General features: G+C 43.5%; 1 long non-coding RNA gene across 2 annotated transcripts in view; it reads right to left on the bottom strand.

Annotated features, from left to right (window-relative positions):
• The window catches only part of LOC116512820, a 51861-nt gene extending 24696 nt beyond the window's left edge, over positions 1-27165 (bottom strand). For both annotated transcript variants that reach the window (XR_004255928.1, XR_004255927.1), the window contains exons 1-2: positions 26832-27165; positions 2305-2414 (exon numbers count right to left, since the gene is read on the bottom strand). This is a non-coding gene — a long non-coding RNA (uncharacterized LOC116512820). The remainder of the gene's footprint in view (positions 1-2304; positions 2415-26831) is intronic.
• Positions 27166-27794: the final 629 nt, after the last annotated feature.

Below are 27794 nucleotides of genomic sequence, written 5' to 3'. Positions count from 1 at the left end.
TTGGTAGCTGAGGAAGGCTTAAACTCTCTTAGTTCCTGCTGTTAAAAGAAACTACGGAGTATAATTTTGTTATTTTGGGAATGTGTGATGAAACATGTTGTACTGTAATAGTGGTGGAGAACACAAAGAGACACAAGGTGTATACAAAGAATGATAATACCTCTTTCTGAATGTGGAAGATCTCATTGTTAGGAATTCAAATAGAAATGTGAGGCATGAAAAATATAATTCTATTCCTAACTCAGTGATAAACCACTTTTAAGCTGGATTCAGAACTGGCCATGGAACAAAAAAAGCTTCGGTTACTCTGACAGGTGACTTTGGCTGTCACTTGGTTTAAAGAAGTGATTCTATTCTGGTCTTTTGAAATCTCTAGATCAGTGTTTCTCAACCTTTGCAACTTGAAGATGTCCGCACTGACCCCTGTCCTAGCGAAGCTGTCTGGGGAATTCTGGGAGTTGAAGTGCGGACATCTTCAAGTTGCCAAGGTTGAGAAACACTGCTCTAGATGATATTCTATACCAGGGGTGTCAAACTGGATTTCTTTGAGTACAGCATTTTTGGCCTACCGAAATCCTGCCTCCTTTGCAAAAGTAGATGTGCAAAGGATTTGGGAGGCTTGCAAAGTGCTCCTGGGGGCTGGGGAGGGCAAAAGCCGGGCTCTATTTGCTCATTTTTGCCCCCCTCCAGCCCTCAGGAGCACTTTACAAGCCTCCCAAAGCCTCTGCAATCTGTTCGGTTTTGTTTTTGTTTTTTTTGCAAAAAAAATGAGGTGCGCAGAGGGTTTGGGAGGCCTGCAGTGTGCAAAAACTTTTTTTTATTTATTTACCTCTTCAAAATCATGGTGCATCTTATACTCCGGTGTGTCTTATAGTCTGAAGAACATCATAAAAAAGGAAGCTCTCTTGCTTACGGATCATGAAATTTGCCACAGAAAGCCTCTCTGCCCAGAGAAAATCTGCAGTATTCAATTCCCATTAGCAATATGGCCTGGCCTATTGCATGAAAAAGCTTCCTGTCTGATCTAGGGATACCATAAAAGAAAATTCAAAATGCAAATTGGTAGGCATTTACAGAGACAATGCTACAATTCAGCACTCTTGTTTGAAACTGAATCCTATTCAGAAAAGGAACTTAAGGCTGGCTTGTGTTTTTGCTGGACCACGGCGGAAAAGGCTGACTAGGGGATTGTTGAGAATCTTTGTGAACAAGGTCTAGTAAAACATCCTTCTCCCAAATATTGTTTCTTCAATTTGACGTCTAAGATTACGGGAGAACATCATGCAATCTGCTTGGTTCCAGACCTCTGTGAGCCCAGCAGCTGTTGCGACCTTTAAACCAGGTTCTAATTTATTTGTATGATGAACCAGCCATCAACCACCATGGCTTGGCAGACAGGATGCCAGAGGCCGATTTCCTAAAAGCTCTCAGCCACCAGACTGAAATGTTCAACATCCTAGAAAGGGAAAATTATTGCAAATGGAAATTTGGAGAATATGCAGAAATGACAGTACTTAGCATACATAAAGGTACTTCAAATTATTGTCAGAAGACAGTGGGAGACTAGATGATCCAGGCGAATGGGCAAGCCTGTGACGAGAAGGGGTGCCAGATGCACTGAAGAAAGCAGGGACAAGCTGATCCAGGCAAGTGGGCAAGCCCGTGACCAGAGAGGGCACCAGATGCACTGAAGAAAACAGGGACGAGCTGATGCAGGCAAGTGGGCAAGCCTGTGACCAGAGGGGGCGCCAGATGCACTGAAGGCAGCAGGGACGAGCTGATCCAGGCAAGTGGGCAAGCCTGTGACCAGAGGGGGCGCCAGATGCACTGAAGAAAGCAGGGACGAGCTGATCCAGGCAAGTGGGCAAGCCTGTGATCAGAGGGGGCGCCAGATGCACTGAAGGCAGCAGGGACGAGCTGATCCAGGCAAGTGGGTAAGCCTGTGACCAGAGAGGGCACTAGTTGCACTGAAGATAGCAGGGACAAGCTGATCCAGGCGAGTGTGTTAGCTAGTGACCAGAGGGCGCGCCAGATGCACTAGTGGTCAGCAGAGCCAAACTGAGTTTGGAGAGTGGAGTTGCCTGGGCGAGCAACCAGAATGGGCTGATGGCCAGGTCAGGACAAGGGACAGAGCAAGAGAGATTGGCATGTCAGGCCAGTGACTGAGAGCAGGGAGGAACCAAATTGCCTGGGGAAAGAGACAGAGGAAACCAGACTCTAGCGGCCCTTTCCGGAGAACCACTATAAGTGGACTGGACAGTCATTTCTCTGAAATGGTACTGGGCAGGGATGAAATCAACTTACCTTTACTACCAGTTCGCAAATGTGAGAGCACACGCAAAGGACATTCCGCATATGCGCAGAGCATCAAAACCGGGACATGATGACGTCCAGGCAGGTGCTACCCAGAACTCCTGCAAAGGTAAATAGAACAGCGGTGTGGGGCCACGTGATTTAGATTAGCTAGAAAGCAGGAAATCTGACGATTTTAGCTAATATAAATCGTGCATCACAGCTGATCGTCAGAAATACCAATTCGCCCAAACTGGTAATATTTTTTTTAATTACTGGTTCAGGCAAACCGGTAGCATTTCACCCTTAGTACTGGGTCTCCAGCTTGAGCAGGGGGTTGGACTTGGTGACCTCCAAAATCCCTTCCAACTCTGTTATTCTGTAAAATTTGTATTGGAAATGAACAACAAGAAAGATACCTTTCATCATGCCTGGTGGACATGCAAAAAAGCTAGGAAAGTTTGGGTTCATATCAGGGGTGGGTTCCTGCCAGTTCTAACTTCTTCTATAGAAGAGGTTCCACAAATCTACAGTGCTGTTTAGAACCAGTTCCAGCTCCCTCCCCCCCCCCCATCCACACATCATCAAGATGAAGAGCAAGAGGAGGAATTCTGGGAGTTGAAGTCCACAAGTCTTAAAGCAGTCAAGTTTGAACACCCCTGGGGGTTTTTTTCTAAAGGTTTAGGGGTGCAAGGGTCTTGTAACTTGACAGCTTTAAGACTTGCGTGCTTCAAATGCCAGAGTTTCTGAGCCAACATTTTGGTTACTAAGCAAGAGCGTTGTTAAATGAGTTTCACCACATTTTACAAGTTGGCCACGCCCACCCAGTCACATGGCTGGCAAGCCGCTCCCACCCAGTCACATAGCTGGCAAACCACTCCCACAAAGTAGGCCAAACCTACAAAAGAGGTTCTAAAAAAATTTGAAACCCACCTCTGGTTCATATACATTTTTAAATTATTCAACTGAAACCAGAATATTTCCTCTTGAGACTGGTGAATAAACAGTTGGGGAGAGAGTCACGGAACTTGGTTTTTATATAGGATAATTACAGCAAGATTATTGTACGTATATTTTTCTTTTCTTAAAATTAAAATATATTAAAAATAGCAATTCCAGTTTGAATCACATCACTGTGGCTGCTATCTTAACTTTCTTGACCCTATTCCATAGATACCACTGTCAAGGGGACAATGTTCCTTTGCTAAGCCTATGGATACCAACTGTTTGATGTTCGGCAGTGAAACAAAACTTCACGAGGTTTGCTATTTCACAAGGGCAGGCCTCGGAGCTGCTAGGCTCACAAAAAGCACTTAAGAAAAAAAAAACCTAATTGCAACTAGCAAAAAAGAAAAGAAAAGGAACTCTGAAAAACCCTCAAGCACAAAGGGAGCATTTTCCATGCTCTGAGAGTTTCCCACCCTTTTTATCATATCCTTTTAACTTGATTCGAGATGGCAGGTTTGATTGCATTCATCTGACTCTCCACCAAATTAGGAGAAAAACGCCTTGCTTCCAGGGAAAGCGTTCAGAAAGTTCGCTTCAAAGAAATCCTGTAAAATGCTGCATGTCAACAACCCAACAACAGGGAGTAAGCCAATAAAATCAGAAGAGCAACATCAAGAATTCTCAATCAGAAATAGAAAGAAAACTAGGACTGATGCCAGCCTGGCTGAGGATGTTACATTCCATATGGATAGTCCTTGACTTACGATGTAATTGAGCCCACAATTACAGTTGTAGATCATAATGGTTGTAAAACAGGTCATTGTGTGATTGTGCCCTATTTTATGACCTTTTTGCTGCAGTTGTTAATCAACTGTTAATCCATCTGCTGGCCAATGTCGGCTGGCGACTCCTCGGGGGAGGGCCTTCTCTGTGGCTGCTCCGGCTCTCTGGAACGATCTCCCCTTGGAGATCCGGACCCTAACTACCCTTCCAGCCTTCCGCAAAGCAGTTAAGACCTGGCTGTTCCGGCAGGCCTGGGGCTGTTGAACTATCCAGCCCCATTCAAGGTTACGGCTGTTGTAGAATTTTAAATTGCTGTTTTTATTTTATTTTTTGTATCCCCTCCCTTTTTTATTGTTAGCTGCCCTGAGTCTCTCGGGAATAGGGTGGCATACAAACCTAATAAAATCAATCAATCAATCAAATGCTGCCATTAAGTGGTGTCATCTCTCTAACTGAACTTGGCCAAGGGGCATTTTTAGCCAGAAACTGCAAATAAATTCCGGTTTGCAGCAAAAACATCATAAATTGCAGTCACATGATTGTAGGATACTGCAAATGGCTGCAATTGTGCGTCGGTTGCTGAGCAATAAAAATGCAACCACATGACTAGAGAGGCAGGCAACTATCAGAACTTTGAATCCATTTTTTTTAGGGGGGGGGGTCCATTGTAACTTTGAATGGTTGCTAAATACCTGGTCAAAAGTCGAGGACTACCTGTACTATAAATCCCATACCATTTTGGCATGCTGATGTAGAATAACCCAGGATTCAGGGGGAGCTGTTCTAATGTTTCCCTGCATTGTAGTGCATGTATCACATTGTACAGAGCTGTGCAGTGAGACATGTATATATCTTTACACCGGGGAAACAAAACAACCACTTCACAAACGAATGGTACAACATAAGAGGACAAACCCATTAGGACAATATTCGGCAGTCCACCTGCATTTGAAAGATAATGGTCACTCTTTTCAAAATAGCAAAATCCACATTCTGGACAGAGAGGATTGCTGTTTAATGGAAGATATGTTCAAGTTAAAAAAAAATAATTTAAAAAAAGGAAAAACAAAGTCCAGTTTGCCTTTGAATCTCTGTAAACATTTAGCTCCCCATGTTGTCATCTGCAGTTCTGGTCCTCATCTGCTCAACCTCATCATCCAGGAGTCACACGGATGATTAATACAAAAGTTGAAGCCTTCTACTCAACACTCCCCCATTTATCAGTATTCTTTGGATGTTTCCCCTCAGCTGGTTGTGGCTACATCCAACAGTTGTATCATCTAGTGTGGCTACATCCAACAGTTGTATCATCCAGCTCGCATGTTATCACATTAACAATGAAGTAATGAATGGAAACTTTGTCAAATGCATTGGTGAGGTGTGTTTCCACGGTATTCTGCCAATCTATTAAGTTATTAAAGAAGTAGGTTTGGTCTGGCATGTCTTCTTGATGACAAACTCACCCACAGCTGACTCTTGTTAGTTGACGCATTCTCATCTAAGGGCTCCCAAGCCCGCTGCTGAAGAATCTGCTTGCCCAGTAAAAGTGTCAAGCTGACTGGTGTATAACTTTTCTCCTCCTTCCATTCATTTTTTTTTTGAAGACCAGACACCGTTTGCTCTCCATCCGTCTTCTAGGACCTCGCCCTCCAAGAGTTCTCCAAGAATATAGTCAGCAAATTCTGCAATCACTTCTGCTAGAGTGTTCAACAGCCTACGACCGTGATGACGAATGGTGTGGTATGCAGAGCCCTCTCTGCGGGAACGCGAGTCATCACCCCAGCTCAGCTCCACCACGCAGATGCGTGCACTTCCCACTGGCCAGCTGGTTTTCTGCCGCACATGTGTGGAGGGTGGGATGCATGCAGGAGACGTGCATGCATGCACAGGGGGCCCATGCGGGGTGGTCTTGCATGGATGCACAGGTTGGGGTGAGCATGGGAAGGTCACGTGTGGGGCATGGGTAGCACAGGGGGTTGCACGCATATGCGTGGGGGAGTGCAGGGAGTCACACATGCATGCTTGGGGACGGGGCATGGCGGGGTCACACATGCATTGCATTATGGGAGGGTGCTCACATTTTTGGCACACAGCAACAAAAAGGTTAGCCATTACTGGCCTAGGACAGGGGTCAGTAAACTGCGGCTCTGGAGCTGCATGTGGCTCTTTCCTCGTCACTGGTCGGCACCACAATTTTGAGAGGAGCTTCCAGTGGATGGGGGGAGAGAGAAGCACAGTGCGCCAGGAGAAGACTCTATGGAAAGGGGAGAGTTTTCCAATTGTCTCCACAATTGATAGGCCTTTCGGTTATGACAGGTAGAGGAAAAAGTACGCCACACTAGGAGGAGACTCTATGGTGGGGGAAATGAACTTCCAGTCAGCTCCAGAATTGAACAGGGGGCTTCCGATTAGGACCTTTGTGGCTCCCGGTGTTTTCTTTCCTGTGGAAAACGGGTCCAAATGGCTCTTTGAGTGTTTAAGTTTGCCAATCCCTAGCTTAGGATATAAGTCAGCTGGTTTTGGAAACTTGAATTCATCTAAATTAATTAAACAACACAGCCTGGACTATTCTGAGCTACAGCGCCTCCTTGAAGTAAGAGGGAGGACAGATATTAAATACAGGTTAAGCCCAGAAGGACAGCATTTTCTACTTTGGTCTTATCTGCTGGGACATCAGCACCTCCAGAGGTCAGCTTAGTCCTGATTCTGCTGGCCATTTCCTGGTTCTGGTGACAGGTCGTTTGTAATTTTTCTTGGCTGTGGTTGTTAAGTACAAGAAGTTGGGGACCAGAACAGAGTTCAAAAATACTCCAAGTTTACTTCATGCTACCTCTACACAAGAACCTGAATTACTAATGGTCAAGGCAAATTGGAACCAGATATGAGTCAACTGGATTTGAAGGAGGGCTATATTTAGGTCTTTTACAGGGGCATAGAGACATCGGACTGATGTATTTGACCCTGACCTTGGGCTCAGTCTAGTCATCTCCTACAGCTATGTATTTATTGTTTTTATATATTTATGTATAAACACACACAGAGACACTATTGAATATTGTTAGCACCAGTGGTGAAATTCAATTTTTTTTACTACCACTTCTGTGGACATGACTTGGTGGGTGTGGTGTGGCTTGGTGGGCATGGCAGGGGAAGGATACTGCAAAATCTCCATTCCCTCCACACTCCAGGGGAAGGATACTGCAAAATCTCCATTCCCTCCACACTCCAGGGGAAGGATACTGCAAAATCTCCATTCCCTCCCCACTCCGGGGAAAGATACTGCAAAATCTCCATTCCCACCCCACTCCAGGGGAAGGATACTGCAAAATCTCCATTCCCTCCACACTCCAGGGGAAGGATACTGCAAAATCTCCATTCCCACCCCACTCCAGGGGAAGGATACCGCAAAATCTCCATTCCCTCCACACTCCAGGGGAAGGATACTGCAAAATCTCCATTCCCTCCACACTCCAGGGGAAGGATACTGCAAAATCTCCATTCCCACCCCACTTAAGGGGAAGGATACTGCAAAATCTCCATTCCCTCCACACTCCAGGGGAAGGATACTGCAAAATCCCCATTCCCACCTCAAATCTGGGGCCAGCCAGAGGCGGTTGTCCAAACTACTCAAAATTTCCACTACCGCTTCTCCAGAACCTGCTGGATTTAACCCCTGGTTAGCACCCAGAGTCATGTATTTGAGATAAATAAGCAAACAAACAATTCCTCCTTTTTCAGAGGCTGGCTTTGCTCACATGCGCACCTTCCAAGCATACGCTATGCTTGTGTGCGTGGCTTGCACACATGTATGTGGCTTAGAAAACATGGTTAAATAGGATAGCATAGCGCCAGGGTGCATGGGAGGGCCCACCTGCCCATCCGGAGGTTGCCACTACCGACTTTCCTGAACCGGTCCGAACTAGCTGAATACCACCACTGCTTCTTTTCACCACCTGTTACCAATTCAATTTTGCTTTCCCTGCTATTTCATTTTTGTTGTTGTTGCTTTGGGAAATTCTGATAGGTTTCAGTTCAAATTTTAGCTTTCTGACACAATCCCTAAAGTTTTTAGCAACTGCTTTGTGTGGATATATGCTCCCCCTTACATTTCCTGTCTCGTCGCCTAAATCCCCCTTCCCCCCCCCCCCAGCATTTTAGAAGGCTCTGCATATATTCACACTAGTTTCTTTATGTGCGATTAATTTTTCTTCTACTATCCTTTGCTGTTGTGGCTTGAGCATTGTGTGCCTCATTTCATTGAACTTCCCATCTTCCCTGGACATTTTTCTCTTTCAGGATTTCAATATACTGGATCTCATCTATATTCCATAAGAATTCATCATATACTACCTTCTGAAATCAGCTATAGAAATCTGTGTCTTTTCTATTCTTTCTCCCCTTGATATCGTATTCAAGGATAATATGGTGACTTGCTCCCAACGTTCCAGTTAATGTCCGTTCCTCAACATATTCTTCCCTGTTGGTAAGGATTAGGTCCTGGATAGCAAATCCTCTTTTTCCTTCTTCTTCCTTCTGATTAATGAAGTTGTCAGCAAGAAAGACTAGGAATTTGTTGGACTTCTTGGCAAACATAGATTCCCAGCAGATGTCAAGATAGTGGAATCTTCTTTTATCACTCCCATGTGCCTCTTTGAAAAAAATTGGTCATCTAACAAAGACCTCATCCATGTCTTCTGTCTGTCCAGGAAATCTATAATAAAGTCCAACAATGACATCACTCCTTTCACACACACAAACTCCTTTTTATCCATACCAAAAGCTCTGAATGGACTTTCCATGTTCTAATGTGTGAATTTCATAAAGCAAAACTCGCTCTCACTGTTCCTTTGGTTGTTGTCTTCCAAGGTTGTTTTCCAATTGTGTATGTCATCTCACCAAGCTTTTTTTCCTATTTCAATAGTTTTTTAGACTAAGTTCAGTATAAGGTTTAAGGTAGAACCCTTAAAATAGAATTCAGGACTCTTGAAATAGATAGTACCCGGACAGCAGACTAATAAGTTAAAGGTTCTCCTCGCACATATGTGCTAGTCGTTCCCAACTCTAGGGGGTGGTGCTCATCTCCATTTCAAAGCCGAAGAGGCAGCACCGCCCGACAACATCTCCATGGTCATGTGGCCGGCATGATTAAACACCGAAGGTGCAAGGAACGCTGTTACCTTCCCACCAAGGGTGGTTCCTATTTTTCTACTTGCATTTTTTATGTGCTAGGTTGGCAGAAGCTGGGACACGTAACGGGAGCTCACTCTGTTACAGTTCGAACTGCCGAACTGCCGACCTTTCTGATCGACAAGCTCAGCCTCTTAGCCACTGAGCCACCGTGTCCCTTAGTTTTTTGGTCTAAGTTCAGTATAAAGTTTAAGGTAGAAGAACCCTTAAAATAGAGTTCAGGATTCTTGAAATAGATAGTACCCAGACAGCAAGCTAGTAGCAACATGGCAATTACTACCCAGATATCGTCAAATCCCAAATGTATACAACTCATATTTTACCAATAAAAGAGAATATGTGTAGCTCAGGATCAGTGGTGGGTTCTGGCCGGTGGGCATGGCAGGGGAAGGATACTGCAAAATCTCCATTCCTACCCCACTGCAGGGGAAGGATACTGCAAAATCTCCATTTCAGTGTACCGGTGGCCGCTGGGAGCAGCAGCCACCATACTGGAATGGTGTTTTGGTGGACCTGCCTGCATTCCTTACCTGTTTTTAAGCCAACTGGGCCATTTGCACACACACACACATCATACGGTGCCTGCATGACCTCTGCCGAGCAGCTGGAGCATTGCAGGATTGTGGGTGCAAATGCGTGCGCAGCACACATGCCCGAGGTGGATGCCCGGCCCCGTCGCAGCGCATTGGTTGTGATGGGATCCAGAATCCACCACTGCTCAGGATTGAATTGTGGGCTCCTTGGTGATCTCTGAGCTTGGTTGTTTTCTTGAGGGTATTTCATTATCTAACTCAGCAAACAATAGCTTAATCAAGGAACCAACAACAACATTCCCACAAACACTGACCAGGCAAGCTACTTGTATATAAAGAAACAGTAAACCTTCTAGCACTGATGATGTTACCTAGTTTGGTAATGAAATGGCTGAAAGAAAACCACCAAGCTCAGAGAACACCAAGGATCCCAACAAACCATGTTTGGCCTTTTCTTTTAAAGGTACTTAAGAGATGAAGGAATCCTAGAAGTAGATTTAAAATTAATATCTTGGCTTGTCATCCGGAATGTTGCAGGCACTAATTCAGGGCTGAGTTCCTGCCAGTTCTAACTTCTTCTATAGAAGAGGCTCCACAAATCTACCGTGCCATTTAGAACTGGTTCCAGCTCCCTCCCCCCACCCATCCTCACATCATCAAGATGAAGAGTGAGAGGAGGAATTCTGGGAGTTGAAGTCCACAAGTCTTAAAGCTGTGAAGTTTGAACACCCCTAGGGGATTTTTTTCTAAAGGGTTAGGGGTGTAAGGGTCTTGTAACTTGACAGCTTTAAGACTTGCGTGTTTCAAATGCCAGAGTTTCTGAGTCAACATTTTGGTTGCTAAGCAAGAGCGTTGTTAAGTGAGTTTCACCACATTTTACAAGTTGGCCACATCCACCCTGTCACATGGCTGACAACCCACTCCCACCCAGCCACATGGTTGGCAAGCCACTCCCACCCGGTCACATGGCTGGCAAGCCACTCCCACAAAGCAGGCCACACCTATAGAAGAGGTTGTAAAAAATTTTGAAACCCACCACTGCACTAATTGTATATTTTTCCAATTCATAACCATCTATTGAAAATCCAAGAGTCTTCTTATGGTTAGGCAGGCTGAACAAATCTGATAAAATAAACAAACGTAACCTGTCCTGTGCAAATTCCTCTAAAAATAATGAGGGGCCAAAGAGCAGTGTGAGAGAAATAGAGGTACTTATAAGACCATCTACTGCACCAATGGCTAAGACATTTTAAAGGTCTTTAAATCCAAGCTCCAGGAATTTTGAATCTTCAGATTTCTTTAGTTCACTGGTTCTTAAAACTGTTTGACTCAATTATTCCCTTTCCCCGCTCTTGAATAATGTCATATTTTCATTAAAAAAGAGTATCTAGATTATGTTGCTTTACACAAGCATCTCAGCAGTTATTAGTCCAAAACTGGATCTTCAATTCACAAAAAAGCAAAATGTATTTTATTTACTCATATCCTTTTATTATTTTTATTAATAACCCAAAGTGGCAAACAAACCTAATATTCATTCCTCTTCCTATTTCCCCCATAGCAATGACCCTGTGAGATTGGTTGGTCTGAGAGAGAGTTTCTGGCCCAAAATCACCCAGCTGGTTTTCATGCCTAAAGTGGGACTAGAACTCACACTGTCCTGGTTTCTGGACTGGTGCCTTAACCAAGAGATCAAACTACCTCCATTATCCCCAGATGTATCCAAATAAGTCAGTTTGGAGTAATGAATTTAATTATTATTTTTTAAATGTCAGGTACTGAGGATTTAATAGCTGCCAGCTGGTGTAAGGTTGTAAACTGTAAGCTGATACAATGAGGATGACTCAGCTATGGTATAGCCAGTTTAAGACTGTGATAGGGTCCACACAAGTCTTTTACCGTTTGAAGAGGTGTTCATATATAGATGGCCATTAGAGGGCGTCTCTCCCTCCCTCCCTCCCTCCCCCTCCCTCCCTCCCTCCCTCCCTCCCTCCCTCCCTCTCTCTCTCTCTCTCTCTCTCTCTCATTGTGTATCTCATTTCTCTCCTTATGTCCGTAGCTGAGTGGTAAGGAATTTATTTATATATAAATAAATTTATATATTATATCTATATATATTTGTATATAAATGACCATTAATTGTCTAAAGCAGTGATGGCTAAACCTTTTGGTGCCAAGTGCGCACAAAACCCCAAAATGCAATGTGAGCACCCCTGTGCATGCACCCCACACACAGACATGTGCACATGTCCGTGACCCGACAAATGCGAGAACGTCAAAAGCGCGCCGACAAAACCACGGCGCTAAATCCGCGATGTCAAAAGCGCGCCGACAAAAGCGCGCCGACAAAAGCGCGCCGCCAGAAGCGCGATTTAAGTTAAGGTAAGGTTTAGGGTTAGGTTTAGGGTTAGGTTTAGGGTTAGGGTTAGGTTTAGGGTTAGGTTCAGGGTTAGGTTTAGGGTTAGGTTTAGGGTTAGGTTTAGGGTTAGGGTTAGGTTTAGGGTTAGGTTTAGGTTTAGGGTTGCAGCACGCTTCATTCGGCGCACTGTTGTTGGCGCGCTTCAACGCTCATTCGTTGGCGTGGTTTTGTCGGTGCGGTTTTGTCACCGCGGTTTAGTCAGGCGTGCTTTTGTCATTTGCGCATTTGTGGTGGAACCGCACATGTCCCCCACACATGCGCCCCACTCCCCTTGCCCATTTCTGACTTCCAGGTTGGTGCAGAAGCCCTTCCAGGCCCAAAACGGGGTGCAGAGGGCATGCACGTGCATGAACCCCCAAAATGCAATGCAAGCATTCCCTGCATGTGCCCCACGCCCAAAGACCAGCTGGCCTCTGGGAGGCACGCATGCATGCGTGGTGGAGTTGGGCTGTGGCAACGACTGGCATGCCTTCAGAGAGAGCTCTGCGTGCCACCTGTGGCACGTGTGCCATAGGTTCGCCATCACAGGTCTAAAGGCTCTATGTGCTGTGTGCGGTGTTTTGCTCCTGGGTCATAATAATAGTCACGCTGCCAAAACCCTGACAAAAAAACATCAATTTAGATCAATTTCCTTATGAAAGCACTTTTAGTGGAAGGCTGAAATTCTCCCAATTTCTTTCTGAAACACATTTTTTATACAAAAAAAAAACATCTTCAATATACCACAAATCAATTTGACCCTTCTTTTTGTGTTAAAAAAAAAACATGCATTAGTGTGCTTAATGCTGACACTTAATGTTAAGGCTGATATGTCAATCTTTATTGAATGATGGACTGCAACGTGGCACGACAAAACCGCGCTTGACTAAAGCGCGCCCGATTAAACCGCATCGCTGACGTCATCAGCAGGGCGACAACAGCGAGCGTGGAGAAAGAAGGGCGCTTTAAGTAGTGCTTTGAAAGCAAGCCGATTCAAGTTAAGGCAAGGGTTAGGTTTAGGGTTAGGTTTAAGGTTAGGTTAAGGGTTAGGGTTATGTTTAGGGTTAGGTTAAGGGTTAGGATTAGGTTTAGCGTTAGGTTAAGGGTTAGGTTTAGGGTTAGGTTTAGGGTTAGGACTGCAAATCATTCTAAACCCTATCAGGATGATATTGCTCCTCAAAAATCAAGAAAAACCATAGCTGCTGGAAGGCTTAGTATGATTACTGCCTCTATTCAATGGTCTCCTTCTTTTCTTCAAATTCCAATAGGCTGTAAAATGTCATCATGTGTTGTTCTGTTGGATTAAGATTCACATATATTTCAAGGGAGAAGAGAATCAACCCAGAACTAAGGAGAAATTTCCAGACAGTTAGAACAATTAACCAGTGGAACAACTTGCCTCCAAAAGTTGTGAATATCCCAACACTGGAAGTTTTTAAGAAGAGATTGGATAACCATTTGTCTGAAACAGTATAAAGTTTCCTGGCTGAGCAGGGAGTTGGCCTAGAAGACCTCTAAGGTCCCCTCCAACTCTATTATTCTGGTTATGGAGTAATTATACATAGTAATGTTTTGCCTGTAAATGACTTTTAGTCCTTCGGGATTGGGCGGCCTATAAATTTATTAAACAGTTAAACAGTTAAACTTTTTCTGTTTTAATCACAATAATACAACCACTTTAAATTCAATGTAAATTGTTCTGAAATTTCCTGTTAAAAATATGATTTCTGTAATAGAGTTGTCAAAGTCTGGAATGCCCTACCTGATTCAGTTGCCTCAGCTACAAATTTTCACAGTTTCAGTCACAAATTGACTTCCGTGATACTTCATACTTGAGTGATCAGTAGAGGGGGTGTGCATAAGTGCACTAGCATGCCTATTCCTCCCTGCCATTGTATTTTTATTATCTATCAATAACCCAGCACTGCCCTGGTATTTATATATAAGGGGAAAATGTCTGGACCAAACAGTAATATCTAATGTTGGATTTTCTCCTTTACCAGAGGGAGCCCCCTTGTGGAGTCCTGTGAAGCCGTTACCATGACAACTCCACTGAGCTGCATGGTAGAAGTCATTTTAAGGCACAACAGGCTGTATCTTAACAGAACACACACCTCAAGGGATTTTAGGGGTGACTTACCCCCACAGTATTTGTTCCCAAAGAGTAAGTCATCTGGGTACCAAGTTTGGTTGAAATTGCTCGAGGCATTCCAGAGTTATGCTGAAACACACACACACACACACACACACGGAGGGAGGGAGGGAGGGAGGGAGAGAGAGAGAGAGAGAGAGAGTGCTATATATATATATATATATATATATATATATATATATATATATATATATATATATATATATTCTTGTTCTCATTTTTGTTTGACAAATTCCAATAAATAAAATAAATAAATGGAGAATGGGAATGGGGAAGGGGGAGGATGATTAAGGATGGAGGCATAGGCCAGACTTATTAATTTAAACTTATATAAAAATGGCTCAAGATTTGTAGATTTAATAAAGAAGCCTATTCCAAAAACCCAGGAGTAACAGGAACATCATATTACTCAGAAGAACAGGGAGGAATTCCCCTTTTTCATATATTGGTTTTACTTCTAGCCAGCTGGACGGAGGAGTGGCTAAGAAAAGATTGTACATGTTCCATTCCTGAGCAAGAAATGAATCATCTTTCAGTATTTAAGATAAAAGTAGAACTACAAGCCTAGAAACATGAGTCGGCCTTGGTGCTAGAAATTAATTATAGCTAGTTTCATGTGATTATGCAGCCTTGATTGCTACACTTGGTACTCCTAATTAAGAAATTACAATATAGATGATGCAGGTAATCATGTATTGGCATGGTGTTAATTGCAATCCATTTCTTCCCTGGGAATTCTTTCCAAAAGAGGAGAGAAAGAAGAGAAATGAATAGATGGCTTAGATGAGACAGACTTCTGCTGCTCTCTTACCCCTAAAATGAATCTCAGCTATTTAAATGCAATGGATCTCTAGCTAAAGCAGTGGTGCCAGAGGTGGTATTCAGCAGGTTCTGACCAGAATCGGTGGTGGGAATTTTGAATAGTTCAGAGAATTGGCAAATACCACCTCTGGCTGGCCTCGCCCCCATCTATTCTCTGCCTCCCTCCAGCTGATCGGGAGGGAATGGGGATTTTGCTGTAACCTTCCCCTGGAGTGGGGTGGGAATGAAGATTTTATAATTTTCTTCCCCTGCCACACCCGTCAAGCCATGCCCACCAAGCCACAAAATGCCCACCAAGCCATGCCCACAGAACCAGTAGTAAAAAAATTTGAATCCCACCACTGGCAATTTTAAAACTTGTAGACTTCAATTCCCAGAATTCCCCAGCCAGCATCCAGAATTCAAGGTTGGCTAGGGAATTCTGGGAGTTGAAATCCACAAGTTTTTAAAGTCGCTGAAATTGGACCCTCCCTCCCCCCCCCCCCCATCTCATTTCAACACAATTGAGAGTCCTGTAATTTTACCCTTTCAATCAAAATTTACTTCCTCTCTGGAACACAGATAATTTTGCAAGGATTTCTTTGATCTTAGGGACTTTTGCATGTTTTTCTGATGATCAAGAGGCAAGTGGTGATTAAGATGGATTCAGTCCTTCCTGCCGGGAGCTTCCTAATAGCACATAAAACTGCTCAGTTATTAAGAAATCATTAACACCGTATTGGAGGCTTGGATTTCTCCAGCTGCAGCCAGCTCTGTTGTCAGACATCAATTGCATTGAGCCAGAGAGGAAATGTAAACAGCAAGTTAATTTACATGGATAACAATTAGAAGGCAAGGTTGTGGTAGGCCAGTGAGTGAATCCACGTTCACTGCAAATCAGGGGGGTGAATAAATCCAAGGCTATAGGTATCTCTAACAATGGATAACTGGAAAGATATCTCTTATGTGTAGTATATATGTGCACAAGTGCAAGTCCAACATTCTTGTTTTTTCAAGCTTTTTATTTTTAGTCTCCTACACACATTTGCAAGTATATATTCTCATACTTATTATTCTTATCGCATTTTAACACTTTTAAACTTTCATTTTTCCACATAAAAAATTAAAATATATGATCAGGATTGTTTGGCTTACCATCCCATACATCTATTTTATTTTACCACTACCCCACTTTTCTTTCCTTTTCTCCCTCCCTTCTCTATTTTCTTCTTTCCTCCTCTCCTTTCCCTTTCCTTCTTCCCCTTCCTCTCCCCTACTCCTCTCTACCTCTTCCCCTTCATACCCTCTCTCCTCCTCTTCCTATCCCTCCAAATCGTCCTCTCCTTTCCTCTTTCTTCTTTCCCTCTCCTTCCCTCTCTTCTCCTCTCCTCTTCCTCTCTTCCTCTCCTCTTCTATTGTTGTGGTTGCCTATTTTCCTCTTCCATCTGGTGTATTTTCGGGATGGTATTCCAGCAAACCCGCTTCTGACTTTATATTTGCCACTTTACGTTTCCTTTTCCTCATTATATTTTCCAATCTGTTTTTTTTTTACCTATGTCTCATTCGTTGAACATACACTTATGTTTTACTAACCCCAATCTTCTTGTGGCTGCTAATAGTTTATGAATCTACAGAGCAGCCTCTTCTATAAGCAAGTAATGCTTCTCTAAGTTCATGGTCTCAGAATTATCTCTCTTTATGGTTGGGCTAGGATGGGGTCAGTGATCCACTTGTCTATCTAGATCTCTTGCTCTATGGCATGAGTGTCAAACTCAAGGCCCAGGGGCTGGGTGCAGACTGCTTACATCTGGCCCATGGGGCTGTCCTGGAAACAGCAAAGGACTGGCCCACGGTGCCTCTGTCATCGAAAACAGAGCACTGGAGAGTCACGCACATCCCTCCCGGCCTCTGTTTTCAGCCGCCACGGCCTCCTGCAGTGAAAATAGAGCTCCATTTTCACCGGCAGAGAGCTGCAGGATGCCAGGGCAGCTGAAAATGGGACCTGGGAGGGCCGCACACAGCCCCCTCGAGCTCCGTTTTTGCTGGCAGAGGGCTAGCATAAACAAACTTCAAAACAAAAGGGGAAATCTTTCCCCTTTTGCATTTGAGCATCCAAGAAGGGAGGGGAAATGAGAAAGGGAAACAGGGAAGAAAAGGAAAAAAGGAGGAGAGATGGGAAGAGGGCAAGGAAGGAAAAATAAAGAAAGAGGGGAAGGAAGAAGAAAGGAGAATGAAGAGGGAAGGTGGGAAAAGAAAAGGAAGGAAGGTGTTTATTATGAGAGGGAGGGAGGGTCTGAGGGAAGTCCTGCCTTAGCACTTGGCCACCACAGGTACCCCCAACATGCGTGACGTCAAGCTGCTCATGCCCACCCCAGCCACGTCTCCCCAAACCAGCCAAGGTCAAACACAATCCTGACGGGGCCCTCAATGAAATCAAGTTTGACATCCCTGCTCTATGGGCTACAGGACTCCTTGGTGCCTGACCCAGGATACTTTTCCACTGGAAGCTGCAGATGCCTCTAGGAAACTTCTCCTCTGTCTTGTCTTCTACTTCAGAAGACGGATCCTCCAGGAAGGTCATGATACCTGGGCAAAATCACTCATCAACCATCTTGTCCAGTTTGAATTTCAGTTTCGTCAATCCTTGTCTTGGCTATTTTGTAAGACAGCTAACAATACAGGATATCACGTCGATTAGGCAAGCATTAAAGCCAGCTGTTATCATCCTGTTGAGGAAGGACGCAGCTCAGTCCCCAGATGACCTCTGAAGGCAGTTTCATGAAAATGAGAAAATGGCCCGAGTGTCCTTGTTGACTACAAGTTAAACATGAGTCATTGGACAAATTATCTCTTGGGGTGTGTAAACAAGAGCAGAGTCCAGGTCCATGGGAAGTAATTGTTCTCCTCTATTCTGCCCTGCTCAAACCCTGCTTGAAATACATTTATGGTGAAGTGTTTGGAAACAAATCCCAATGGGACAGTAAAAGAAATTGGATACAGATAGCCTGTAGAAGGGATAACCGAGTAGAGATTATTGCAGTCATCAATAGCACATAAATAGCAATATCGCGTATATTTATATACCACTTCACAGTGCTTTACGACCAGTGGTGGGTTCCGGATCCCGTTCCTACTGGTATGGTTGGAATGGGCCCAGCGTCATTCACATAGATGTGCGCAGCGCGCTCATGCATCTTACCACCTCCGCGACGCTCCAGCTGCTCAGCGGAGCATCGCGCAGATGCTGTACGCACCATGTACGTGCACGGAAACGCCAAAGATTTAAAAGACCGGTAAGGAGCAATAGCAATAGCAATAGCAATAGCAATAGCAGTTAGACTTATATACCACTTCATAGGGCTTTCAGCCCTCTCTAAGCGGTTTACAGAGTCAGCATATCGCCCCCACAGTCTGGGTCCTCATTTCACCCACCTCGGAAGGTTGGAAGGCTGAGTCAACCTTGAGCCGGTGAGATTTGAACCGCTGAACTGCAGATAACAGTCAGCTGAAGTGACTGCAGTACAGCACTCTAACCACTGCGCCACCTCGGCTCGGGCAGGCAGATGGGCCCTCCGGAGCACCGTACCAGAACGGTATCCAGTGCACTGGGTAGCCTCCGGTACACCCGTACCGGGGCATACTGCCTGCAACCCACCACTGTTTACAACCTTCTCTAAGCACTTTACAGAGTCAGCCTATTGCCCCCAACAATTTGGATCATTTTGCTGAGGAAGGCTGAAGTCAACCTTGAACCATTGAACTGCCATATTGCTGGCAGCCGGCAGACAGCAGAAGAAACCTGCAATACTGCATTCTAACCACTGCACCACCATGGCTCATAAAAGAGGAGGTAGACTAACTGTCTATTGCCTCAGAGACCAAGACTAGGACCACTTCAAGATTCTACAAGGAACCTTATAGGACATACTGTAATTTTATGGAAGGTGTCAGGAGAACCTTCCTGACTGTATGATCTTTCAGCCAATAGAACAATGAAATGGTGAGTTCTACTTTGCTAGATTAATTAATCCCACACTGATCAGGAGAATCAATTGGAGTAGATGGTCTCTCAGGTACAATCTAACTCTAGGATTCTATGAGCCTTGACCTAAGGAGCTTTCTATGGCAGTGGTCTCCAACCTTGACAACCTTACGACTTGTGGACTTCAACTCCCAGAATTCATCAGCCAGCATGTCAGGGGTGGGTTCTGGCAGGCACTACTTCCAGATTGCTTGTGTGCATGCAGTGCGTGCGTGCATGTGCATGCACAGTGCTATTAAAATTGTTCTGCATATGCACAGAACTGAAAAACAAGATGGCGCTGCCAATGGCGCCCCCCCGGAGAACCAGTTCAGGAGTGTGGCAGGCCTGGGTCGCTGCCGGTCCCTGTGACCCAGGCCGCCAAACCACTACCGGGTCAGCTGAACCAGGCCGAACCAGTAGGAATCCACCACTGCAGCATGTGCTTAAAAAGCTGCATCGGGGAGAACGGAGGGAGGGAGGATGGAAGGAAGGATGGAAGGAGACAAGAGGGTGGAAGTAAAGAGGAAGGAAAGAAGGAAGGAAGGAAGGAAGGAAGGAAGGAAGGAAGGAAGGAAGGAAGGAAGGAAGGAAGAAAGGAAGGAAGGAAGGAAGGAGACATAGCACAAACATCTGGAGGACAATTATATGAATACAGAGACACATTGGGGGACTTTGATACAAATACTCAGTGTGTTAGAAGATACAGCAAATGTAAAATATTAGGCTTTTCCCTGTTCCAAAACTCTATTCCAAAAATATCAGATTAACAAAGAATAAAATCAACAAGATACCCATTCAATCGCTCACCCTTAATTGAGGTTCAGCAGAATATTTTTTAAGACCAAAAGTCAAAGGTCTGATTTAAGGTACCAAACAAGGCTGTTTTTTTCTTGCAGTAAATGTTTCTACTGCAAGAGCTACAGATTATAAATCAAATTAGCAACAATGCCAATGCCAGCAATGGTGTAGAAGTCCAGGGTTATATCTCAGCAAACTTTGCACAATGGAGTTACGAAACCTGGGGACGAATGTGTTGATTCAGGCTTCTGGTGGCTTCCTTTGCCAATCTCATTAGGCACATGGCCTTTACTTATCCTCTTTAGGCACATAATCAGCTATATAATTGGGGTTTTTTTTGGGGGGGGGAGTGAGGATACATGCTCTCAGCCTCTGCTTCACTTACTTGCTATCAGCTGCCATAGAAACGCGGAGGGTGGGGGCATGGTATTTGGGATGGGAATCAATGGTAGAGGAGGTGATCTGAAGAAGAGAGTTTTCTTCTCACCATCTTCTGTGCATGCTGATGGTGTTTGGACCTGGTCAAGGCCAACCGTCCTGCATACCAACATGATGGTGCCTTATGGAGATGCAATCCACATGACACCTAAGGGAGTTGCAGATTGGACACTGGTCATTGGAAGGAGGGGGCTGGGTTATCATTTGATATGTACTTGTTCGCGCCTTTCTGGCTCAGATCTTGCTTTACTTTCGCTGCTATCTTTTCATAACCAGTAAAAGTATTTTAATTCCATAAACAATGGAGTTTGGGAGTTTTCTTTCTTTATTATTGATGGAGGCACGCCTGACACATGGCCTTAGGTGGTCTGGAAATATAATTCAAATTGAACCTGATTTTACTTACTCCAGTGATTACACCTAGAGTAAAAGCAAACTATAGAATAGAATAGAATAGAATAGAATAGAATAGAATAGAATAGAATAGAATAGAATAGAATAGAATAGAATAATAACTTTATTGTCACTTTGAACGTACACTAATCGACATACATTAAAATGAAATTTCATTGGTTCCAACTCTTTTGTGATCTTCTACTTGTCACATGAGCTCTGGACACTTGAAACCGTCATAAATGTGAGTCAGTTTGCCAAGTGTCTGAATTTTGATCACATGACTGGGGGAATGCTGCAACGGTTGTAAGGATGAAAAATGGTCATAAGTCGTTTTTTCCGGTGCCTTTGTAACTTTGAATGGCCAATAAATGAACTGTTGCAAGTTTTGGCCACCCATCTTACCATTGTGTAACTCTAGGCAGTTTACAATTTATATTGGTTGCAGCGTCCTGAAGTCATGCGGTTGCCATTTGCAACCGGTTTCAACAAGCAAAGTCAATGTGGGAAGCCAGATTTGCTTAGCAATTGTGTGTTTCGCTTAACAACTGCAGCGATTCACTTAAAATTGTTGCAAAAAGGTCATAAAACTGGGTGTCAGGGTTCCAAGTAACACCCCCAACGAAAGAAGACTCTGAGGCTTAAAGTTCCTCAAAGTTCCATTTTATTAGAAATGTCATTTTGGCACATCTGGGAAAACCCGAATCTGAAAGCTTCCAGGTTTTCCCCACCCAAATGAAAGGCTAAGCCCCTGCCCAGCCGTGACCTGACAAATGCACGCATGACAAAAACATGCCGACAAAAGCGCGGTGCTAAAACCGCGATGTCATCAATGCGCCGACAACAGCGCGTCGACAACAGCACGCCGATAGAAGCGTGATTTAAGTTAAGGTAAGGGTTAGGGTCATGGTTAGGTTTTGGGTTAGGGTTAGGGTTAGGGTTAGGGTTAGGGTTAAGGTTAGGGTTAGGGTTAGGGTTAGGGTTAGGGTTAGGGTTAGGGTTAGGGTTAGGGTTAGAGTGCACTTCTGTCAGCGTGCTGTTGTCGGCGCGCTTCAGCACTCATTCATCAGTGCAGTTTAGAACTCGCAGTTTTGTCACCGCGGTTTAGTCGGGCACGCTTTTGTCAGGCGCCCTTTTGTCGGTGAACCCTGCCCAGCACTCACATGGCTATCACATGGCCTAATCAAGCACTGTCCCAACTGGAGATGCCTCCCAGTTACACCACTCCAGGTGCAGGGCAAGATGTCCTTGACTCTCTGAGAAAGGAATGTTATTTTGACTACATATTTCTCATACCCCATATACCGTATTTTTTGGAGTATAAGACACACCTTAGTTTTTAGGGAGGGAAATAAGAAGAAAAAAAGTCTGCCTCTGCCTACCAGCATCCATGGTATTTGCTTCCTGACTTGGAAGACATGTTAACAAGGTCAACCAATGAATAGACATAGCAGTTGTCAGCCAATGAGGGCTATTTGGACTCTGAAACAGTATTTGCCATGTGATCAGCAAGGAGACAGGAGGGAGCCTGGCTTAGATGAGAACTGAAAGTGAAACTGCTTGTGTTTTGCTTCTATTTACTGCTACCTTGGAAAACCTGCTTTTGGTATTGTGTATTATTATTATTTTGCATCCTTCTTACTTGTGGGTGCTTTCTGAATGTGATCGCTGCTGCAAACTCTGATCAGCCAGGTCAACTTCAGCACTTATTGCAGCCTGATTCAGCACAGCTGATTGACAGGTGGATTGGATTGCTGGAATACCCCCCGAACAGCTGTTCCAGGCTGCAGGGATTGCCACAAACCTCCATGCCTCGCATTTCTGGCCTCTGGTGGGGATAGGTGGGGCTACATTCAGTGTATAAGATGCACCCAAATTTTCACCCTCTTTTTTTGAGGGGGGACACGGTGCGTCTTATACTCTGAAAAATACGGTAATTCCTCCTCCCATTTTTCCAAACCAGTAAATGTGGCAGGCTGGAAGGGCCTATGCAAAAGATGGCTTCCAGGTCTGACAGTGGGTGGGACTCACTTAACCTAAGCAATGGAAATTCTGGTCCCAATTGTAATAGACCCCTCACATCCTGGATACAAATTGTTTCAACTCCTACCCTCAAAACAACGCTAAAAAACACTGCACACCAGAATAACTAGGCACAAGTACAGTTTTTTCCTGAATGCCATCACTCCGCTAAACAAATAATTCCCTCAACACTGTTAAACTATTTACTAAGTCTGCATTACAATTACTATTAATCTTCTCATTGTTCCTATCACCCATCTCCTCCCACTTATGACTGTTTGACTCTAATTTTGTTGCTTATATCCTTACGATTTATATTGATTGTTTCCTCGTATGATTTGATTGCTTATTTGTACCCTACGACTATCATTAAGTGTTGTACCTTATGATTTGTGAGGAATGTATCTTTTATGTACACTGAGAACATATGCACCAAAGACCAATTCCTTGTGTGTTTAATCACACTTAGCCAATAAAGAATTCTATTCTATTCTATTCTATTCTATTCTATTCTACTCTACTCTACTCTACTCTACTCTACTCTACCCCACCCTACCCTACCCTACCCTATTTTACTCTCTTCATTCTATTCTATTCTATTCTACTCTACTCTACCCTACCCTACTTTACTCTCTTCATTCTATTCTATTCTACTCTACTCTCTTCATTCTATTCTATTCTATTCTACTCTACTCTACTCTACCCTACCCTACCCTATTTTACTCTCTTCATTCTATTCTATTCTATTCTATTCTATTCTATTCTATTCTACTCTACTCTACCCTACCCTACTTTACTCTCTTCATTCTATTCTATTCTACTCTACTCTCTTCATTCTATTCTATTCTATTCTACTCTATTCTATCATAAATCAAGAACTACCTTTATTTGAAACAAAATCTGATGGCCTAAGGGTTTGCCCCAAACTTCACTACAAGAGCAGAAAATGTTATTTGGAAGAACATTAATTGATTCTCATCTGGGTCAGGTACATACAGTGACCCAAGCAGGAATGGTTTATGCATAGTTTAAGGCTTGATCTGGCTCTAAATTTATGACTAATTACCATCTTATTGATCTGATGAAGACACTGCAAGATTATTGACTCAGGAATTCATTACTATTGATCAAGCTATCAAAGCATTGCGTAGTTGTTTCCCTTCTCTTTGAACAGAGATTTTGTGCCTCTGGGGGAAACGCACCTACCTCTTACAGAGAGATGGTTGGGATTTCTCAGCCTCTGAGGAAAACCTTGAGAAGATGCAGGCCCCAGAAGTTGGCAGATACATATTGTTGGAATGCTAATGTGAAGTACAGCATGAAAAGTTCAGGAAAAAAACAACCATGAGTGTTATTTATGGATAGCTATGGCAACCAGAAGCTGCCAGGAGAGAATAAATCAACCATCAAAGTTAAGCTACAATACATGGTGAGAATAAGCAAGGCCATATAGGTCCTCTTCACTGGAAGAAAGTAGGCCTATACCTTATAAGTGTTGACTTTTCGTGATCCAGAGCTTGGAACCAAGGCTAAGTTTTGGGTATGTCAGATTCAACCTCCACTGCCTGATGCAACACCAATAAAGGAACTGAGAAGAATTTTTGTCACAGCTGGCAGAACAAATCTTTAACTAGATGCACGGAGTGGTAACTTGATATTTGAGCAAGGTTTAGTGCCTTGTGCAAACTCAGCTGTTCTAATGGAGGAAAAACTTCCTGAGATGGATGGAAGAGGTTGAAGAATTTGAAAGCAAAGTGTGGACCTATTGAAAGCTACAAAGAACCAATACTGGATGGAACCAACAACGGAGGAGATGATACTACTTAGGTCTGATGAAAGCTGGGAAATGTGGAAATTGCTGAACGAACTGCTCGTGAATACAAAATCCAGACACTCTGAACAAATGGGGCTATCCGGTGGCTTTTGTCCTTTGTGATTGTGGTGACATACACACAACAACATATATGTCTGTGTGTTTGTGTGTGTGTGTGTGTATTTAAAGTCACAACCTCTGGTATGCCCAAATATAGGAGGAAGTTCACTGCTTCCATTCTCTGTCCATCGGCTCATCACAAGAGACCATCCAGACAGAAACCCAATATTTTTACTGCTGCCTTTGTTACATTTGTGTTGTATTTGTGCTGATAAATAAATAAATGGAGACTAGTATAGATCTATTTCAAGCTATTTAGCTCTCATCAGCTAGCCATACCCTTACTGGGATTAGATGCAATACAGCACAGGTTCTGTATATATACATACACACACACACACACACACACATACACATACATACATACATACACACACACACACATACATAAACACACACATACATACACACACACACATACATGCATTTGTGCTGATATACATGCATTTGTGCTGATAAATATAAATAAATAAAGGGAGACTAGTATAGATCTATTTCAAGCTCTCATCAGCTAGCCATACCCTTACTGGGAATCGAACCTGAGCTGTATTACATATTAGGCAGTTATATTAGCCACTAAGCCACAGGCTATTCTCCTTTATCAGCTAAGCCAGGGAAATTGGTATATAGGAAAGAGACACAGGTATATAGGTATATAGAGAAATAAACACAACACACACACACACACACACACCTGATCAGTGTACAATTGTGGACCTCATGGCAACACGACAGAACACAATTAACATTGCTAGTTCCTGGGCAAGGTTTTATTTAATTTGTACATATTTTAATCTTGTATTTTATATTTTAAATATATGTTGTATAGTATAGCCTTCTTTTAATTGTGATGCTTCTGACACGAATAAACAAGCTGTTCTAATGACAAATCATGGGTCACAGTGGTGCAATAGAAAAGGTATTAAACTAGGAGATTTAAGTCTACCCTACCCAATAATAAAAGCTTCTTGGATGGCTCTGGTTAGTCATTCTTTCTTAGTCTAACTTACCTCACAGGGTTGTTGTTCAGAAAGCAAACTGAATTTAAACTCAAGTATATAGCAAGTAAAAATCCTGCTGTTAATACTACAGATTGAGTTACCAAACCCATTGCCCATTTATTTACTTATTTGTTTGTTCATTCATTCATTCATTCATTCATTCATTCATTCATTCATTCATTCATTCATTCATTCACTCATGTACAAGGTAATAGGAATAAGAATAAGCAAGAGCACAGGAAATGGGTACAAATAAATGGGGACAGTAGGACAGGGACATTAGGCACACTGGTGCGCTTATGCACGCCCCTACTGACCTCTTAGGAATGGGGTGAGGTCAACAGTAGACAGTTTAAGGTTGAAGCTTTGGGGTTTTGAGAATGTAAAAACAGAATCAGGTAGAGCATTCCAGGCATTGACCATTCTGTTGCTGAAGTTGTATTTTCTGCAATCGAGTTTGGAGCGGTTTACCTTGAGTTTGTATCTATTGTGTGCTTTGGTATTATTGCAGTTGAAGCTGAAGTAGTCATGTACAGGTTGGACTTTGTTGCAGATAATTTTGTGTACTCCGCTTAGGTCAGACCGTAGGGGGCATAGTTCCAGGTTGTCCATGCCCAAGGTTTCAAGACTGGTGGCATAAGTAGAGGAGTGGAGGACTCTTCTCATGCCAAGGTGGCGCAGTGGTTAAATGCAGCACTGCAGGCTACTTCAGCTGACTGCAGTTCTACAGTTCGGCTGTTCAAATCTCACCGGCTCAGGGTTGACTCAGCCTTCCATCCTTCCGAGGTGGGTGAAATGAGGACCCGGATTGTTGTTGGGGGCAATATGCTGACTCTGTAAAACCGCTTAGAGAGGGCTGAAAGCCCTATGAAGCGGTATATAAGTCTAACTGCTATTGCTAAATACCTCTGGACTCATTCAATTATGTTAATATCTGATATACAGTGCGGATTCCAGACAGACGAGCTGTATTCGAGAATCGGTCTAGCAAAGGTTTTGTATGCCCTAGTTTGCAGTACAATATTAGGGGAGAAGAAGCTTCGCAAGATTAGATTAACAACTCTTAATTAATCATTTTATTAATTAATTAATTAAGTAAGTAAGTAAATTAAGTGTTGTTTGCCATACCTTAACATGTACACTCAAATGCTTGTTGTCCAGTTTGACACATCGCTCTGGATCATAAAAAATGACTTCACACTTCAGTCCATGAAAAATGAACTATATTTTCGAGGAAGGTTATGCTAAGCCATCACCCATGATTTACATAATGTGGTAAGCCAAACAATGCAGTGGGATTTAGCATCTTGCATAAAACCCAGCCGTAGCAAAAGTCTAAACTGCACAGAGGCAAGAAATATTTAGCAACCAGAGGCTTAGCGGTGGCATTTAAAGACTAGCATCAGGTAAAAAATTTGCGTATTGGAAAATGGGGAGCCATAAGGTGAAAAAAAACCAGATGTTCTCCTGTCCCTTAATTCTCAGTATTTGCATTTGTTTGTTGAAAGGGCAAAATATCTGTGTGTCTGCTTGGACGTTGCCTTTTGCACAACGTGGCACATTTTCAATGGCAAAACAGGAGTTTAAAGACCTTTATTTACAGATTCGCCCATCACCCTTGCAGTCAGTTTCTAAACAGGTGTGTGGAAAGATGGCCCTTTTATGACTTGTGGACTTCACCTCCCAGAATTCCTAGCATTGCTGGCTCAGGAATTCTGGGAGGTGAAGTCCACAAGTCATAAAAGGACCATCGTTTCCCACCCCTGCTTAAAGTGTTCAAACGGGAGGAAGAGGGGGAGGGGAAGAGGAGATTTCCAAAGTAATTTTCAACGCATCCGTGAGAAGCTCCTCGGCTGAGTTTGGCTTTTCTTTTCCAATTAAGAGCTCACAGCTGTTCAACGGACAGTGAAGCCTGCTTGAGAGCAGATAGATACAATGCAAGCTCTCATGCCATGAATAAGGGCCTTCATTGGGTGGGTGAATGGGGGGAACAACACTTGCCACTGGAAAAGTCTAGATGCCAATTGAACCCTTCCACTTGTCTAACTTCCTCCAACATGTTTAACTCTTGGCATGAAAGTGGTGGACTTG

The sequence above is a fragment of the Thamnophis elegans genome, chromosome 8 (assembly GCF_009769535.1).
Source record: "Thamnophis elegans isolate rThaEle1 chromosome 8, rThaEle1.pri, whole genome shotgun sequence".
NCBI lineage: Eukaryota > Metazoa > Chordata > Lepidosauria > Squamata > Colubridae > Thamnophis > Thamnophis elegans.
Note: the sequence above shows the minus strand (reverse complement) of the source record. Positions and strands in the feature narration are given on the sequence as shown.